Source organism: Strongylocentrotus purpuratus, unplaced genomic scaffold, assembly GCF_000002235.5.
Source record: "Strongylocentrotus purpuratus isolate Spur 01 unplaced genomic scaffold, Spur_5.0 spur5_scaffold_12, whole genome shotgun sequence".
Taxonomy (NCBI): Eukaryota; Metazoa; Echinodermata; class Echinoidea; order Camarodonta; family Strongylocentrotidae; genus Strongylocentrotus; species Strongylocentrotus purpuratus.
Genome location: NW_022145597.1, coordinates 27,164,380 through 27,185,164, shown reverse-complemented (window position 1 = coordinate 27,185,164; position 20,785 = coordinate 27,164,380). Strand labels below are relative to the sequence as shown.

General features: G+C 36.9%; 1 protein-coding gene across 1 annotated transcript in view; it reads left to right on the top strand.

The window, feature by feature from the left end:
• Positions 1-9,290: 9,290 nt before the first annotated feature.
• The window catches only part of LOC100892843, a 33,065-nt gene continuing 21,570 nt past the window's right edge, over positions 9,291-20,785 (top strand). The window contains exon 1 of the mRNA XM_030982265.1: positions 9,291-9,404. The gene's annotated coding sequence lies outside the window, so the exon portion shown is untranslated. The remainder of the gene's footprint in view (positions 9,405-20,785) is intronic.

Sequence of the window (20,785 nt, the reverse complement as noted above, 5' to 3'; positions counted from 1 at the left end):
GATGTAATCATCAGAAAATTCATTTGGGAGCGTTGTCCGATTAAGAAATTAAACAAAACAGGTAAACTTTAGATTGAGGCTTTCTGTGGCTGTGTGAGCTAGCTAGACACTTCTCTCTGTCATCACTGGTATTCATTATTATTTTATTGACTTATCTCCCCTGGGAATTGATATGATGAATAATGCAAGGAGGAATATCACTGATAAATATTTGATACCTTTGCAAATTGATTTGTAGGAAAGCCAACCTTATGTGAACAGAATGAGAATGAATAAATGATAACTTCTATTTTCCTAGAAGAGGTTAAAAAAAAAATCTTTCAATTTTCATTGCTTTGAATAAATCTTCCTTAACCTAACTTTGACTATAGGGAAAAAAAAGAGAAAAAGAGAGAAAATATATCTAGACCAGGCTTATTGAAAATTATGTTTTTTGTAAAATTTAATGCAAAAAAAATATTTCAATTTTCATTGCTTTGAATAAATCTCCTTTAAAGGGATAGTTGAGTTTTGTTTTCAGACCGCAAATAACTTCAAAGTGCATGGTTATTGCTCTTATTCTTATCTATGACATTTCTAGTGCCCTTTTAGAACCTAAATTTGCTATGAAGGTACTTTTAAACCCCAAAATGTGTGGAATTTAGCCAATACAAGCATACCAATTCAGCTCCACTTTAAAAAAAACATGGTGACCGTTAATTAATATTTGATTAAAAATAACAATACATGGGCCAGCAGGTTGTGCGTAATATAAGCAACAAGAAAATGCCAACAAAAAAGCCAACATCGGCATTGGCTGAAATACGACGTAAAAGGCGTTATTTAGTTTTTTCAATGGTTTTTTTCAAGTTTTTCAAAATATCTAATATTTGTGGTGGTACACAAGTATTAAAAATTGTTAAATTTCAGCCGTCTTTGAACCAATTTTGATCAAACAAAGATGATTTTGTCATTTAAAAATTATGTTCTTTCAAATTTGACACTCAGTTTTTTATTATCTCACAAATAAATTATTTTGTGTAGCGCCCTCTGCAACAGGACTCTACTATCCCTTTAACCTAACTTTGACTATAGGGAGAAAAAGAGAGAAAATATATCTAGACCAGGCTTATTGAAATTTATGTTTTTGTAAAATTTAATGCAAAGTTTGGTAAGCGATAAAAGCTTCCAAATGCTAATGTAGGGATTGAAACAGATTCCATGCCTTGCATTTCACAGAATGAGAACAGAAAACCGATCCTGCCTTTTTATTCTGTGCCTTATACCTTAACATCATTCCTCAGAATAATCGTGAGTGGGTTGTAAGTGAGTTTGGATAAACAGCGGAGTCCATTTGGGATTTGGGAGTGGAGTTTTGTTCAAAGAAAGAGAGATATGCTGCATTAAGCAAAGGAGTATCTCTCTATATCCTGGAGAGTGGCTTGGTCGTCTCATCTTTTCAGCTCTTTTTATTTCATTTATCCCAGTTTCCACCCACACACTGGTGATAGTACTAGGGTGTGTTTACACTAGGGTGGTGTGTTTACACTAGGGTGTGTTATAAAATTGCTTTGGTTTATGAATTCCCCAATGTTTTCTCTTCTGTCCAGTGGACCAAAAGACTTTTCATACTGTCCATATTATGTTGATGTATACCTAATATTTTTCTCCTTTTATCTCTTTCCCTTACATCTTGTGGTTCCTCCCACGCGTGATATATGGAATGGTTTTTAGGCTATGGAGTAGAATAACTTTGGTTTGGTTCTCACTTTGATTTAGTGGTTTAAATGAGTTAGAGTTCCCTGATGCAACACAAATTTTTTTTTCTGGTCAGACTAGATAGATTCTAGAGTTTTTATATTGTTCATATTATCTTGATGCACATCTAGTATTTCCTTCTTTTTCTACTCTTTCCCTCATTTCTTGTGGTTTCTCTAAACTTCACGATCAAAAACAGAACGGGTCACCTCAGCGAGTTGTGTATAGCATTTTTTTTGTCCAGACTCGTGTTTTTTTTTTAATCCTTAGTTTGGGTCGCAAGTTTTGTGATGTGATATATATATATATATATATATATAATTCTATTTTCTCGTCAGACTACTGGATATTACAGTTTCTATACTGTTCATAGTATTTTGATGTAGGCATCACTTGTCCATCTTTTTGATTTGTACTTCATCCATTCCTGTTCCTCCTTACAAATACATAGCATTCTTTATATACTATTACTATGCCTGGTTTGGTTCTTGCTTCTTGCTTTACGTAGCAACTTTCCTGGTGTGTTATTTAATCCGGTTCTTCCTACTGTCTAATGGATATTGGACTTTTTATACCTTATTTTATAACATCTCTATGGCATCTCTATGCGGCATTTCCAAAGGAAGGAAGTACGAGAACAGAGCAGTAATGAAAAAGAAAATCTCAATGAAAAATCTTGGTTTTGTCAAATATTTGTTTCAGGATGTGTGTAGTGTGTATTTGCATCTAATTTTCGCAGGCACCCAATATCTCTTCTGTATTAGGTAGGGATTGGAGGGGGTAGGGATGAGAAGGGGGTAGGGACGAAAGGGGGGTAGGGATGAGAGGGGGGTAGGGATAGGCAAGGATGTTCATATTCACCGCACCTTGGAAGTGGAGGTGTATATATCAGCTGTGTGTACAGCGCTTATTCAAATACACGTCTAACATGATAAATATTTGTGTTTGCTTTTCATTAAGTTTTATCAGATCATCACAGCAGAGGCTATCCAAACCTACAAGACATGTTAGCTTCATCCAAATAGTTTTGTGTATTTTCTTTGAAAATTGAACTTTGAGAAAAGAAATTTAAATGTTAGAAAATAATTCTGTGGTAGGTTAGTCAAAAACTTATATTTTAAGCTTCTACCGACCTTAATATTTAGTAGGCAAGTTTTATCTACTCCTGTTGACTTTCTCAAGCCGAGTGATATTTCATAGTTCTTGCTGTCAGAAATTGGAAATGAACTACTTTTGAATACAGTTATAATGATATGATTAATTTGTGTGTAACAAATTGTAAGGAAGATCTTTTTTTTTTTATATGAATAAATAGGTTATAATCCATCTCTTGTTCTGGTTAATATCATGGCTCCAGGATTTATTTTGTCGCAGGTTAAGGGTTAGGATTGTTATTAGATGGAATGTTTGGTTTATGATTAAGGTGAGATCAAGTTAGGCGCAGTATTGGGTCCAGGAATTAAATTAGGAATTTGGCTATGGTTAGCTATCATGCGTCTAGCAATTGTTGTCAAAAGTACATGTATGCCATACAATGAAGTGGTGAATAGAATCTTTTATCATTCATGCATTATTTAAAACAAATTCTATATTCACTGTATATTATTTCTTAAATGTTACTAATAATATCATTAAACATAAATGTTACTATTATCCAGAGTAGTGAAAGCATTTTTTTCCGAAAGCAGTGTTTTCTGAAAGCAAAGATAAAAACAGTTACCGGTACTTCAAGAATGTGTAGGGAGCAAAATGAACCAACAAGGATTGGATTTTTAATCTAACATAGAGTGTTTACCGGTAATCATTCCTTTCAAAACACAATCTTCTCTTTGCTCTGCATCCTGTATGCATTCTCAAGAGTGCCCCTAATTTCATTCTTGAAATGCATCAATCAGGTCTCTCTCAAATATTAAAAAACCCTTAAGACATAATCAATATTCAATTTTCCCAGGGCAGATATGAGTGGAAGATATTTTCTCACTGTGTTTCTTCGCGGCCTGTCCTTGGGAATAACTTACCCCAATTTTTGACACTTCTCAGGTGCAGATCCAGATGAGGGGAGAGGTTGAGGGGTGAGGTTGGTTGAGATTGGTGGAGGGGTGAGATTGATGGAGGGGTGTCGTGAGGTAGGGGCAAAGTCTAAATAATTCTATGACAATTAAGCAACAACAAAAAAGAGATAGTCAGCCCATTCTTCTTTTCTCTGTTTCTTTGTTTTCTTTCTTTCTCAATTTTCCGTCTTTTTTGCGGGGGGGGGGGGGGGGGGGGATGTTCCCCCTATGCCTCCCTGAATCTGCCCGGCACTGCTTGACATCCATCACATGCTTCTTGTCTGTATGTGATATACAATGGTGGAATATGACTATCACCCATAGGGAAGATACATTTGTTATCTTTCTTGAGTATGATGTAGAATTTCATATAATTGTTCAAGGTGATGAGGTATGTTACCATGGCAATAAAAACACATTTTGAAATTGCTAAGATTTGTACAGAAGTTTGATTGGGTTGCCTTGGTAACAATTTCTTTAAGAAATTATTATTCACCTTCTGTTTTTCTTCATGTATGGTTCTTGGGTGTTCTATTAAATCTAAATTGCAATTAGAGTTTGCCTGTTGAATGTGGAGTGTATACAGATGTACTTAATTACATCTGAAAATGTGGAAGATGTGAGTATGCGTTCTGCTTGATGACTATGTTCAAGAGTGTTTGGATGTCCTTCATTTCATGATAGATCATGGTAGATCAGATGCATCTTATTAAAACATTACTAACTTACTATAATGCATATGTGTACCCCTCCATTTCTAAAGTTTGTTTTAATCAAATAGTTTCAGAGGTAGTTATACCCTGTAAGTACTTTATTTATAATTTAATTACTTTTGAAAAAATGTTTAAAAAAATTAGGAGAGGGGGGTGGGGGAAAGGGGTACCTTTTCAAACATTTGAATTACATCCATGACCTTTCCTCCCCCCCCCCCCTCCCGGATAATATTCCTGAATCCACCACTGTGTATCTTTTCTGGTCAGTGTGTGTAATAGACCTTTAATTAGTACTAAACCTGTTTCACTTTATGATTCAATAAAGAATTAGAAGCAAATTTTAAATGTTAATGATATTGACTGTAATGTGTTAATACTACCGGGTTATCTCCTCATTTGAAATAGCCCTTAACCTCCCTTTCCCATCTCATTACATGCATTGCATTTGGAGACACATTCACGTTGCAATATCAATGCCAGTAACATTCAAGTGCATCACCCAAAATAACTCCAACCCGATAATTTGTCCCCTAACCCTTAACATGCAATCAATAAGCAATTTTCCTGTTGAGGTTATGAAGTGCATCTATCATGAGCATGTAGTTTGGCCTTCGGAACATCTTCCCATTATCGCTAAGATTTTTTTCCCCTCCTCCTCCTTACCCGATCAATGCCCCCGACTGAATCCAACGACTTGGATTGTTGTCTTAGATGCAGCTGGTGGCACAAACAAGCGTTTGATAGGCTGTCCCGCCCGGCCCGTTCCATCCTTCTCTCATCTAGTTCGTCTGTGTTTGTGTTTTTAAAGAGAAGAGAAGGTTTAGCTCTGATAAAGATGAAATATAATTTGTGAACTTCTAATTTTTATGTATTTGTTGTAATTTTGTCAAAGTAGAAATGTCTCCTGAAAATGTCCTTATATTTGAAATTTGATGATAAGTGGCTGAAAGATTGGACCAAACTTTCCTGCCACATGTGTGCTCAGTCCCATATACCCATTTTTGTGTGCAGTGCAAGCCCGAATACAATTTCTTTTTATACATCAATAATTATTTATACCCTTACCCAAATATGTTATTTGTTAAGTATGTGAAAAATTAGTTTATCCAGATTAATCTTTCTTGAGAATGTGTTATATTAAAGCTTTCATCAAAAAGTATTCAACAAAAACATCAACATTTTAAGGGGTATGAAAAATTTAGTTGTTAACTGCATGTAACAGTTTCAATTGCTTCCACACCGTATCTTTCATAATGTAGTAATTGCATGGCAAGAACTCAACTTTATCTTTAAAGCTGAAGTTCACTGAGTTATCAAGTTTCCTGAAATGGAAAAAATGAATCAGTGAAAGTGTGATGAAAATCTAATAAAGGATAGGGAGGTTATGAGGTTTTGATGTCGTGATCAATCAAACACAAATTGGCAACTCTGTTATTTCATTTGCATCCCCTATATTCTCTCATTCATAAATGGAATAAAACATCATAACAGTCCTTTTCAGGACTTACACACCCTCAAGAAAGATTACAGAGAGTCCTTTTCAGGACTCATCAATCCTCCCTCTCTCTCACATGGTGCATCCGCAAGCCTACTGTATAACATTATCATGGAGTGATGTCTTTTTAATATCTTAATTAATTCATTAGTTTTCTCATGCTTTTGTATGTGTGATTAGTAATGCACATTAACAATTAGAAAGATTATTTTCTTCTTCTGTAGAGCTAATCCAAAAGCAATTATATAAATAATAATAATAGGTCCATTTATGTAGCGCAGCTGCTGTATGTATATATTTAATATGCTTTAAAATACAAAGTATCATATTATGACCTCGGCTATGGCTGAGCTGCCAATGCGCTAAAACATTCAAGGAATTTCTTCCCACTGGGTACCCATTTACTTCACCTGGGTGGAGAGTGGCAGTTGTAGATTAATGTCTTGCCAAAGGACATCAGTGCAGCAGCGGGACTCGACCCATTATTTGCAGTACCTATGCCTGCATTAATGTCATTTTATAATGTCGCAGTGGTTATTGTGGCAGTTTTAACATCCAATGTGAACAAGGCCATAAGACTCACCTGATGCAGCTAGAGCACTAGCTGCATGAAAGTGTGTTTGTAAAGCACTCATCATACCTCAACATCTATCGGGTCTAATGTACACATCTGCATAAGGTTTTTGTTCTGCAGTCATGTTTCATCAACGTTTGCAGTTGGCTAATGTACCTAGGGTTCATACTTGATCATGCTAGCTGTGCAGGTACGTGACATGTCAAAGGAGGGCAGTGAAAAAATACACGGGGGCTCAGGGCGAAATAGCCCCACAAAGTGCTCAAAAGAGCCCCTGAAAATCAGAAAAGAGCCCCCTTAAATTTGCATAGAGTTCAATGCAATACAAATTTTAGAATGTTATTTTCATGCAAGCAAGGTTGAAAAGTAGCCCCCGAAAAATAAATATTATTTTTTTCCCTGAAGGAGGGCTGTGGGGGTGTGTGTGTTGGGGGGGGGGGGGGGGGGTGTAGTCATTGGCGTACCCAAAGTTGATAAACAAGTCGGGAACAGGTGACGGAATATAAACCTGAGCTGCCCATATGCTATATAAGCCCAGAGAAAGTTGAAAAGTCATCTTCCTGCTTCTTCATATGGGCAAGGAAGGAGAGGTATATTTATGCCAGCCTAATGCTGGATACGCCACTTCTATTTAAACATCTGAATTTTTAGATTTGTTTGTCAATGGAGAGGGTATAACTCAGTGTCTTGCAGGAAAGTGTGAGGCTTTTAATAATTTGCAGGCGGCTTTCCTCTCGCCTCTGTGCAAAGGGAGGAACAAGGAAAAAGGGGGAGTGGCAATTGAGAGGGAAAGAGAGAGAGAGAGAGAGAAAAAGAGAGATAGGGAGAGAGGGGGGGGGCGGCGATATTTACTTAGGGAGAGAGGAAGAGAGATGGTAGAAAATAAGAGAGAAAAATAGAAGGGAGAGGCAGTTGAACTATGTTTTAGAATGAAATTGAAGAGAGGGAAAGTAGCAAGAATGCAAGGAAATGTATGTAACAAGAGCTCCGGATTGGATGCAATTGGAGTGAGAGAGGGCAGCTGTAAAACATGTAATCAAGCATTAATCTAGAAATAGAAATCATTTAAATGCTGGAGTTGTATTGGAAAGTGGGGGTGGGGTGGGGAGGGGGTAGTCTTTGCTTAGTATAGACTGTGTCTCATGCTTGAACTAGATTTTAATTTTTGTATCTGTGTCTTCATTGATAGAGAAGGGATAGTAAGGCCTTGTTCGCATGAGGCTGTAAACCATCTTTAAAAAAATGGCCATGGCAAAATGAAATCAATTTTACCTGTAAATAAATGACAAATGATGGTGACAAAGAAGCAGCAACAAATGCCTCAGAGGGTATATTCAAGCAAATAGGATTATAAGATAAAGAAATGTCAACTATACTTGTGTTATTTTGATTTACCCCAGCTGTTTTTAGGCAGTGTTTGAGACTCTGTAATGATTAGATGCCAGGAAAAAAACAAATTTGCAAGATTATTGTGTGAGATTTGCCTACAGCTACGGTATAATACTATGAAACCTTCTGAAAAGGCTGTATCATGTTTTAATTTTAAATATGAAGGAAAAAAATGAATGATGAAACCTTGTTACTCAGTGATTGAAATTGTAAGCTGATATTATGTTTTTCATGGATAAAGCTAGAACACGATCATAAAGAATATACCGGTGAAGAAAGAAAAAAAACCCAAGGCAATTGTGCATCATATTTGTAATGAATGAACATTGTAATAATATAATATGTCTGTTTTGAGCCGAGCCAGAAGGCTTTAACTCAGTGTTAAAGTTTATGAGTGAATGCTTTGCCCCATATAGATGATCACTGAACAGGGATAATGTTACTACATGTCTCTGATCTGAACATGATTTCTACAGAGCGTATAAGAAAAGTCCACACTTTGAAAATATCTTTCAAAATTGTAATTCCTTTCTCACTATCTGAATATGCCACTGGGTGTGTGCACAGCTAGGTATAGGGTTAAAGATCAAATGAATTTTCAAAACAATTATTGATAGGTAACAGAGCGCAACCAATAACTGCTTGATTTGCATTTTGATCCAATCCAAGAAAATAACATTTATGCAAAAACCAATTTTCATGATTTTGTTCAAAATTAGCCGGTGCTCACTCACGTAAAATATTTTCAGTGCTTTTAGTACCATCCAATTGAATAGACCCTCACCCATAATTCCTTAAGGAAAAAATCATGCAGATTTCGTAAAATTATAATTAACCAACTCATTTTTGGCATGTTGTTAAATTCACAAAAATGAAGGCTTTTACATGAAACAAATGATTGATCTTTATATGCTGGCTAAAATGTGAATACCCCATGATTGTATTGTATATATACCTGCATATAAGCTATTGCCATTCAGACTTTTCTTCCTCCTTTTGTTTTTCTTGTAAGTACTTGACAAATTTGTCAGAATTAAATTAGGAAATGGAGGTAGATAGAAGATCATTGAAATAAACAAGCCGTAAGGGGTTCAGAAACTAATCACCATTGACGTCACGAAAGTGATGTCTTCTTCGAAAGGCTAGGACATGATATTGTTTTGTTACAGCTGTGTAATACAACCCCTGTTCAAAGCGTCTCTCATGTTTGTGTGAGTGGGTAAGCGCTCATGTGTTTGTTCGTGTTGGGGGTGAAGTTCAGCTTGAAGCAGTGCCAAATTGTAAGTCGCGATGGCTCAATTTAGAAACCATCTCCAAGCAGTTAAAGATGGACTCTCAATCCCGTTTCTTCTCCTTTTTCTTTCCCAGGGGGATGCAGGGACTGATGCTGAAGACGGAGAGATCGTGTTTGCAAAGTCCAGTCAGTAAACAAGCTTCAAATAAAGGTAAGTGGTTGTTTTGACAAATTTGACTCTCGGCAAACGTGATTCCCGATGCCTTCTCACCTCTACTTCATGACTCTTATCATTTTTGGATGAGATATCAAGTTTAGGATGGACCAACTTGTCGACAACTTTTATAGATCATCATCTTTGTGCTTGAAGGTCTGCCTTTGCGATGGTAATCTTCATAGTTCTATTAAACACTTTGTTGCAGACCAACTTGCCTACTGCTCATCACAATTTGAAACAAAGAGAATGTCTGGTTTTTCTTGGGATGCATTTTTACAAATTTTCCAGATTTTTGTTTCGAAAATCTTGACATCATATTGTGATATTGATCATTAGTTTACTTCCTTCTGACTCTAATGGATGTCATGAGAAAAAATGTATTTGTAAAAACTCTACATTATCATGAAATGATTTTGTAGAGAAGCATATAAATTGCATTTCTATAAATATCTCTTTTCCTTAGAGCCAAAAAGGGCATTAACACGCGTCCGATATGCATTGAAGTAATGATTTTCTGGCTGCAAACGGACGATATGAAGAAAAAAAGCGCACCTCCTGAAATATTCTGCACTAACATGAGATAGGTTTATATAGAAGCCTGTATAGTTACAAATATACACTGTCTTGAGAGGTATTGGTTAACACTATGGGCTAGAGGTCACTCCATTAGTATTGCAGTGACCTCTTGCCCATAGTTTTAACCAATACCTTGAAAAGAAGGCATGATATATTTGTTTTATATTCTACACCAACAACTAATTTTTTTATTATTAAAAAAAATTACAATTCTTATTTAAAAAGTATTACAAATAAAAACAAATTATTGAATTAAGATATTAAAAAACAATAAAAATTCAACAACAAAAAAAATTTCAACTCCCAAATAGTACTTCTACTCCCAAATAGTACTTTTTCAGAGCCACCTTAAAATAGTTGAAATAATTCTGGTCACGTGATGAGCTCTCATCCAATAAAAAACCAATACATTTTTGATGCAGGATATAAAAGTCTGTGTAAATCTTTCCTTACGTTGAGAGCCAAAAAGCACTATATAGTGTCTTTACACACAGAGTTAAGTCAGATATGGTCCTTTTGGCTCTGCATGGACATTTTAAAGAACAAAGCATCTTAAGAAAATTGTCACTATCATGAGATTTTTGTTGTTGTCTTTATTTCTGTTTTTGAGTCACAAGTGCCCTTTGAGCATTTGATTTCAAATGGATTCGTCACCATAAAAATCTCGTATATTATTATCATTATGATTTGATTTTGTAAAGAAGCCTATAAGAATAGCATTTCTAAATACATAATTTGCTGATAGCTAACAGGGCATTAATTTGTGTCCTTACGCACTGAGGTAACGTCTTTCTCGCTCTAGATGTCTGATATAAGAAAACGTGCATGTTTCTTCCAAAACCATCACTATCATGAGATGATAATTAGATTTGGTTAGGAAGCCTTTCATGTGGAGCAGGTGTGGTGATGTGAAGAAGGAATCAGATCGGTATGCCTTCGGGCGAGAAGTGCCTCTTGAGGATAGTGTTCCCAATTAAATGAAAGCATGACCAGAGTCACATCCAGGTTTGAATTATCTGTGTCCGAGCTATGGTCTTGAGATGTGTTACATACTAGTAGGTGAAAACAGAATTGGTATGGATTTATATGCAGATTCACTCCGTCGCCGGGCTACAATAACACAGATCTTCCATTGATTTTGATCAATTGCAACTCTTTGTAAAACAGGGCCCGGGATAATACATTTGGTGTTCCACAACATTTATTTTGTTTCATATCATAGATATTCTTTTGCTGTTTTTCCCCACATGAATCTGGCTGCTGACGGAGAGCCTGTAATGCAACTCTTCTTATCTTGTATTCTTTCATACAGCATTAATACCCCTATTGCTCTCAGCGGAAGAGTTCTGTTCCAGACTGTTTGCCCTTGATTCTGCTTGTGTGCGTGGGAAGGAGACTCCCTCCGCCAAGAGACTCTGAAATGGAGTCTGAAGTGTTAGGTTTAAAATCTAGTGGGAAATCAGCGAATTTCGGTCAGGTTTAGAGAACATTCAAGACCTTTTTAAAAACAGGATTTTTTTTAATGTTAGCCTTCTTTTATTTTTGTTTTTTTCCACTAAGTTTGAAAGAAAAATTGAGAAAAAAAAGGGAATGAAGAGATGCTGTCTAGAATTCCCAATGGGTTTGTATTATTTTTGTTAAGTATGTTTGTCTGGAAGTTTAATCAAGAGAACATAATGGGAAAAGGGGGTCAATGGACAATCGGAATTAGAAGTCATACTGCTAGCTGATAGTTGAGTGTGAAGGGGAGAGAGACGGACAGAGAGAGAGAGACATATGCAGAGAGAGGTTTATGAGGTTAATAAAGCAAATGTAATCGACATACCATTGGGAACTTGATAGAAATGGGTGTTGGATGAGAGAGAGAGAGAGAGAGAGAGAAAGAGAGAGAGAGAGAGAGAGAGAGAGAGACATATGCAGAGAGAGGTGTATGAGATAAACAAAGCAAATGTCATCGCCATACCATTGGGAACTTGATAGAAATGAGTGTTGGATGAGAGAGAGAGAGAGAGAGAGAAAGTGAGAGAGAGAGAGAGAGAGAGAGACATATGCAGAGAGAGGTGTATGAGATAAACAAAGCAAATGTCATCGCCATACCATTGGGAACTTGATAGAAACGGGTGTTGGATGAGAGAGAGACAGAGAGAGAGAGAGAGAGAGACAGAGAGAGACACAGAGAGAGAGATGCAGAGAGAGGTGTATTAGGTAAATAAAGCAAATGTCATAGTCATACCATTGGGAACTTGATAGAAACAGGTGTTGGATGTAAGAGAGAGAGAGAGAGACAGACAGACAGACAGAGAGAGAGAGAGAGAGAGTTTTAAAAGAGACATTTTGTATGATGCTATCATATCATTACCTGTTCACTGATGCATACTATTAGCATGTATACATTGCAGGCCACTTCTATTATACCATCTAAGGAAGATATGAAACTCTGAATACCCATCTAAAGTGAGGGGAGACCCAAAATTACTAAAAATTTGTTGGCAAAATCTCACTTAAATTGTATCATAAGATAAAAAGAGGATGTCGTTTAAGACACACTACTGCAAAGATTTCTCCCCTAAAAATGTGATTGAAGACAAATATTGATAAAGAAATACGTAATTTTGGTTTTCTGTTGTACGCCAAAAACCTTAAATTTGTATTCTGTCATCAATAGTCAACTTCAAACACATTTGTTTTGAAAACCGTTGCAGAAATGTGTCTTAAATGACATTCTCTTTCACACTATGATACAATTTAAGTTAAATTTTGCCATCAAATTTTTTTGGGGGCTCCCAACCCATTACAGGGGCTTTAAATCTGTCGTATTTGAAGATTACTAAACAAGCTTTTTTAATTCACCAACCATTTTAGATACATTGTCATACCATGAAGTCATGAGCTATTTCTCATTTTATTATATCGTTTCTTAAATTCTTGCGTTCTTTCTCGCCTCTCTTTCTTCCTCTCTAGGTTTTTGTCTTTCATTCCTTGATGAAATGATTTTGAATCACATTTTTTAAAGTTTGTAAAAAAAGATCTGCTGTTCGCTCATTTTTAAAGTTACTTAGATACGTTTGCGTGGGGAGGGGGCAATTTTATTTGCCCCGGGTACCATCATCCCTGGATACTCCACTGCTAGTTATTATGTCATTATGCTACTTATAAAAGTAAAAGAGAAAGAGAAAATAGTATGCTGCAAACAAAATACATCACTACACTCTATCATTTCATATAAAGCTCCAAAGCCCGGAGCTTTATAGACAGTTTCCTAAAGTAACCAAATTCGTAACTTTAGCACTGGACCCAACACCATATCTAACCCATACCATACACATACACGTAACAAAATAAAGAATTGCGACCCAAATCCTAACTCCCTATCTTTGGGCAAATGCCAACAGAGCGTTTGACTGAGCCCCAAAGAAAGATCGTCATTTTGTCTTTCATTACATGTAAGGTGTAATTTCCCAAGGTACCCATAGCTTTTTCTTGTGTTTCAAACCCATTCAGATATTCTATTACTGTATGCTCAATTATGCAGCCACTTCTCATTGTAGTAATGCATTCCCGTACATGATAGAAATCAATCATAGAATGTCTAATAGGAGACGAGATGGGATTTTTCTTTTCTCACTTCCCCGATTTCAAGATAAGAGCAGGAGAGAGGAACAGAGAAAGTGAAAGGAAAGAGGAGATAGAGTAGGAGAGAATAAAAGAAAGAGAAGAGATGAGAGGGAGAGAGAGAGAGAGAGAGAGAGGGGGGGGGGGAGAGAGAGAGAGAGAGTGAGAGAGGAAACGAGGGGGAGATAGAGAGGGGGAGGAAAGCAATAATTAAAAAGTAATATTAGATGGACAATTTCAAATAGAGTAACAGAGAAATGAAGAGGCTTCAAAAAGTAGATGGAGAAAGAGAAAAAGGGAGCAAGAAAGTGAATATTACAAATCTATTAAAGAGAAAGAAAGGAGGGGTGGATATCTGAGATAGATGCAATTTGATAAGTGAAATACAATCTTAATTCATACCTGTCATAAAGACAAAAATATGTTTAAAAAGGAATGAAATATTAAGAAAAAGCAAGAAAGAGAGACCGAGAGAGATGGGGAAAGAAATATATAGGTAAAAGAGAGAAAGAAGGAGTGAGAAAGAGGGAGGAGCGAGACAGAGAGAGAAAAGAGAGATAAGAAGAGGGAAAGTGAGAGATACACTTTGCAATGAAGTGAAATCCAATCTTCATTCTCTAGTCATGGCATCCATCACCATTATGACACCCAATGTCCGTCCGGTCAGGACGCTCGTTTTGGAGCCACAAGGAGCCGCTAGGGAGTCCGATGCTTTGCAAGGGTGAACAGTCTGTGCGGGCAATTTCCTTGTGTTCACACAGAATGAAATCGTACTAGTACTACATATACCATGAGAGGAATAACCTGTATTCATAAAAGCATTTGAACTTTAGACCAGTTTTGAAATGCAATACATTGGTATTCATGAGAAGTCACTAGAGATTTTATACAGGCTTTCCCGCAACATTCACATGTAAAAGTTTACCTCATACTGTCAAACCTGCTTTAGTGACCACCTGTCTACAACAAGCACATTCATTGTTTCCCTTGAAAATTGTTTCTCATTGAATCGTGTACTAAAGGAACCTGTCTACAAAGGCCATTTTTGTATTTCCCTTGGGTGGTCACTATAGACAGGTTTGACTGTACAATCAAATTTTATTTTAGTTAACTATAAAGACAGTGGCTTACATTCATAACAATGTATTAAATTTAGCCAGTTAAAAAAAAAGAAGTACTAAGTGAAAATTTAAGAGAACTGGCCATGGAGTCCATTATCTTGGTGTAGCGGCACAGTCCTTTAGGGCAGTCACGCTATGTTCGCACATAGTTCACTTTTACAGTCATATTACGCTTTACTTATGTGATCAAGGTTTGGGTTTTATTTCTTCAAGTTACTGCAGAGCAATTGTCACTGGAGCATATTTCATAGAAAACTTTTTTGAAGTGATTTAAAGGTGCCATTTCGTTATTTTCTTCTCAAGAAAATCTACCTCTCATGAATAGGCCCAAAATGACAATCCCCTGCAGCTACGAACATCTAGACACATGAAACGACCAGTTAAGTGCTGTTTAAGTTGGGTATGAACAGGACTCTAAACTCCATCTCTTATCATGCGCGATTTCCGCTCCATAAGGCACCCGATTGATTGCGAGCAATCTCGATTTCAGCCAAATTTTCAGGTGCATGTTGAAGATGAAATTATTGCGATAAGGGAGCTTCTCCAGCGACACATTTTCCAATTTGTCATTGTGTACAGAGCCGCAGATGCAGACGTAAACGGCTCAACGATTGCCTTGGAGAGGTTGACCGCGATGGAGCGAGAGTTGTCCAGTTATCGATTAGATGCGTTTTTCCTGCAGACGTTTGTTGGGTCAATAGTGCAGACAGTTTGCACAACGGTCATCACGATGATAGATTTTTTTGGGTATTGTAGCTTGTACTTTGAGGGAAGTGTTGAGAGTGCTCTGACATTTGATTAGGGTTTTATTTTTATTTAAAATAAAAAAATTGTGGGGGAGGGGTTCATTTGGGTTTTAGGTTTGGTTGAGGGCTAGGGTTAGGTATAGTGTGTGAATCTTTGTTGACACTAGACACTAGACAGTGTGGAATATTTTTAAACCAGGGGGTGTTTCACAAAGATCCTAAGTTGAACTAAACTCTAAGTTGGACTTACAAATCATGAAGAGCCATTTGTAGCCTTAGAATACAATGTATTCAAAAGCAAAAATTCAAGTATTTCAGACTTTTCATAAATTCCACACCAAGAACATGAAATCTCCCATGATAATAGAAAATAAGAATGATTTGAATCAACATTTTATGCCTTTTAAAATGGATTTGACATACTATTTTTGAACACGCTAATGGCTTTCCATAATTGTTAAGTCCAACTTAGAGATAAGTTCAACTTACGATCATTGTGAAACATCCCCAGTATTCAACCTTTTTCCTTTAAGATAGGATTATTAACTGAAAGTGTAAATGGTCCTTTGAAAGTGTTGAATGGCATCCATGCCGGGGTCATAAACGCATTTAATGGGCAGGAATGGGGCACCTCACATATCATCTACCGCAGTGCGTCCAATCAATTATTGAAATGAGCAGGTATCGTTAGGTGACCGTAGGAACGAAAGTGATCCACTTTTGATATTAGGCCACTGTGGTAATGAGAGGATTAGTATGCATGGTAGGTGAACTGTCCATGATATACCCCTTCATATTCCACTGAAGTTAGTATCTCTAATGAATTGAAAGGTGACCATAGTAATGAAAGAATAATTCCCTGCATACATGTAGTACTTTAAAGGGATCGATTAACAATGTTAAATCTGAGATGCACGGCCCTATGTGTTATCAGTGTCTGTGATATGGTGTAATATTGAAGCCCTAAAATTTGCACTTCAAAATGATCAAGAAGTGCCTCAAAAAAGTAAAAACCTTTGAGTGACCGGTTTTACCATATTCGTTTTCCCCAATACACTGTAGTGTTATGAAAACCGTTTGGCAAACGCAAAATTTGATTTCGATTTTTCAATCATAAATATCTTGATAATGAGACCGGCGATTGGCTTGCAAAAGTCACGGGGTTCCTGACTGACCTAAAGGTTTATAATTATCATTGCAGCATGAGCTAAATCAAGGATTTTTTTAAAGGATCTAAGACAAAGTTACCGGATCCCTTTAAATGACTTGCAAGGTAACCATGGAAAGAATTGGTGCATGGCCGGGATAGGGCACTGACTGTCTATAACTCACTTGATTACTTCAATGCCCATATCATTATCATCCTCCGTAGTGCATCCAATCAATTATTTAAATGAGCAGGTATCGTTAGCTTGGTAAGGTGATACCATATCTCCTGGACCGCTAGCTTCCTCCGTCTCACTCTAGAGAGTTGTGTAGCCTCGTATCCATCCAAACTAAAATTTCCCTCCTACCAGTAGGATGATTTAGGATAATGATTTTTAAACAAGTTTGAAATCTGTAGACTCGTATTTAAGCGAGTCTGAAATATATAGATGTCCAGTATACCATATTCCCCTATTTTACTGTTAATCAGTAAGGAGTGAATAGGAGAGGAGAGTGTAAATCGGCGTACACATTCCAGACTCTGTTTATAATTCTTCTTTGAGATGAGGGCAGAAAACCTGTTCTCCTTTGAAGTAAGGCTATACAGGCAAGGATAAGTTTCCAAAGAGATAGAAAGATAATAAGATAGAAAAGGTTTCTCATTTGAAAAGGAGATTGCAATTTAATATACTTCAGACTCTCTTCTAAAAGAAGAAACTCATTCTATCTGGGAGTCAGGCTATATACAGGCAAGGATACCTTTTCAAAGATACTTATGAAAGTTCAAAAGAAATCTATAGACATGATGAAAACAAATTAAAAATTAAACTGATTGTATGACTGTGAATTGTATTTCTGTTATTTAAATACATTTTAATATGTACCTTCATGTAATATGTTTGAGCAGATGTTTTTTTCAACTCTAAAATACCTATCCTTTTACAATTTTATAGCTGACTAAAGCAGGGCTCCCACTTAGCCGAGTTGGAACCCTCGAGTTGTGGCGAGCTGGCGCAATTTTCTGGCAAGCCGTTTTATTATTAATTGATATCAATAAATAAATTCTCGTTATTAAGAAATAATTTTATGTTGTAAAGCAATGGTAATTCTTGATATCAAGAATTCGATTTCGTGATATCAGGAATTCGATTTCGTGATATCAAGAATTTAATTCTTGATATCAAGAAATATGTTTTAATGATAAAACTGCTTGCCATAAGATCGCGCCAGCTCGCCACAACTCGAGGCTTCAACTCGGCTAAGTGGGAGCCCTGCTTTACAGTACTGAACATGAACAATAAAATGATGTCATAAATAGACAAAATGCTGTGAACACAATGAAACATGTTTTTGAAATAAGGCAATTTCAAAAGCATTCTCCATTTACTAATGAAATCTGTGAACTTTACAAAAAATGTAATACACAATCTAAACATGATAGATAATATGATATCGTATAGAAATTGCCCTTGAGCTGATTTCTCGAAAATCTTTGTGATCATAGTAGCGTTGTCTTTTTATCATTCTTTTATAAGATTTCATTTAGTAATTGTATTGAAGGCATCTCTCAAACTCATGTCGGTCATCTTGGGCCTCGCTATACAAAACACATTAACGAAAACTATGCGTTTTTCCAGGAATGACCCGTCTTAAAATCCAGACACTTCATATCCCTAATACCCAGTTTCAACAACAGATTATCATCAAATACACGATTATTCTACGGGAAGGAAATAAGCCCTCTTTTTGGCGAAAGAAGGAAACCAGATAGCGTTCTGCCGTGACAGCTCCAATCCATATCCAGCATTGCATGATTGTTGTTTTAAAGCAAGGTTATCGGATACGTCTCGAACGAACGTGCAAAGGTGTCAAATCTCTCGCTCCCAAAACCGTTTCGCTCACCAAATCACAACAATTAAGGCTGTGAGTAAAAGAGAGAAAAACATCCCCCTAGCAACAATTATTGATCCACCCTCTTACAGTTTGCATCTATTCTTTCTTTCAAGATATTGTACTTAGTAGTTTATAATGTTTTTTCTCATGTATCAAGACACAAATAACCTTACCTTGTTTTCATTTTGTTCATATGGGAAGTAAGTGGTTCAGGGAATGAAGATTTTTTGATTTTTCTTCTTTTTTACAGTATGTTCAATGCATAGAGTGGTGTCATTGTTTAGTGGATTCCTCGCCATATCGTGGATTACAGAGGTTGTGGTTCGAGTCTCAGCCATTGCATCTGTGTCCTTTGCCAAGACATTAAGCTTTATTTGCCTCTTGCCACCCAGGTGAAGTAATGTGTAAATGAGATAAAGGATCTCATGGCATTCAGCAGATGATAGACAGAACTGTGCAGCAATTTTGCTTTGATTCTCCAAAGAGATATAGACATCACATATCATCTCCTTTCTCTCTCTCTCTCTCTCTCACCCTCTCTCATCCTCTCTTTCCCCCTCTCCCCCTCTCTTTCCCCCTCTCCCCTCTCTTTCCCTCTCTCCCCCCTCTCCCCTCTCTTTCCCTCTCTCCCCCTCTCTTTCCCTCTCTTTCCCATCTCCCCCTCCTTTCCCCACTCTCTCTCTCCCCCTCTCTCCCTCTCTTTTCCTCTCTTTCCCCCCTCTTTCCCTATCTCCCTCTTTTCCCCCTCTCTCCCCCTCTCTCCCTCTCTTCCCCTCATCACAGTTAAATTTCTCTCTAGAATGTCTCAATAACCAGGTCAGCGCAATGCTAGAAACACAATAAAGAAAAAACAGTGATCTGTTTTTATTTATCCACCACAGTTAGCATAACCTACTTCTTCAACAAGAAATTTATTGATTCTGACAAATCTTGACAAACAGCTTTACGATCACCTGATATGACATATTGTCACCTGATCTTGCCCCTCTCTGATTTATTTTCATCTGTCTTTATGCTCCTGCATGCTCTAGATATGTCTGTAGTATGATGTATTGTATCCCTTTTCATTCTCTTGATATTGATCGAGATACATATTTATATCATGCTTTTATCCTTCCTTCTGTGACATTTTGATGTATGAGACCAGTCTTATGCATCAGTGATCAAAGATCGTCGCCTGGCTGGCAGAAGGGCATTAGCTCGAATTTCAGGTAAAAAATGAAGCGTTAAGCAGAAGGGCGTTAGCACTAAATCGCCTCAAACTTTTATAAAACTGACTTATTTCCGAAAAAAATTGTGGCCGTGTTCTACTGTAACATTTCTATTAGTCTTTTAAGTTATAAACCTATTTTCGGGTGAGAGAGCAGTTTGAATATAAAACAAATCTTTAAATACAAATAATTTGTAAAGTAGTTTTTGAGTCGCTCGCGCCCTGACGCCCTTCTGCAAACCGGTTGACGAGATAATATCAGAAGGGCGTTAATGCCTAGGTCACATTTGCCGCGGTGGCCGTGGGGTCTAAAATATCTACAGCCAATCGCAATATAGGGCCGCCGCAGCATTGCCTCGGTCACAAAGAAGATGAAAGACTTGATGCATGGCTGATCGAACGAAACTGAGTTCAGTCTTTTGTCAACTCTATTTGTTGCTACGGCAGGCACAGGTGAAAATGAATTCGTTTAATCAAACTATGGAAATGCAAGCATTATTGTAAACAAACATAACTTTGTTATTCCTGGCTCATTTTTCCTGATTGAGGTGTCATATGAAAGGGCAGATGTGATTTTCTCTTTGAAATTCAGATACTGCCCTAAAAATGACTTTTTAGTTTCCTCTCTTCAAATTGTTTTTAATCACTCATTTGAGAAATATGCATCATATGAGTTGTATCAAATGAAAGAGGAGTATCTAAGCTTTACAAGTATGTGTCATTTATTTATCATATTTGTGATTAACTTATGATAAAACATTGATAATTCTCGGGTTCGTTTTTTCTGGGATGCACTGTATACTAGTAATAGTGATACTAACAATAACAACAATGATTATGATAATGCCTCTCTGGGCTAATTATCCCAAATCATCTCATTACTAAGCTAATCATCGCTTTGTCAATCCCTTTAAAGTCTCTCTTCTGATGCTCGTGATCACCTGCGCTCAGTGGTAGCCAAGGATGCAATTTATTTAGCGTTAATCCGGCGTCATTCACCGACGACCGAACAAATGAATCATTTGTGATACGGCTCGTCAGCCTGGCGTGACGATAGACATGGATGCCCCA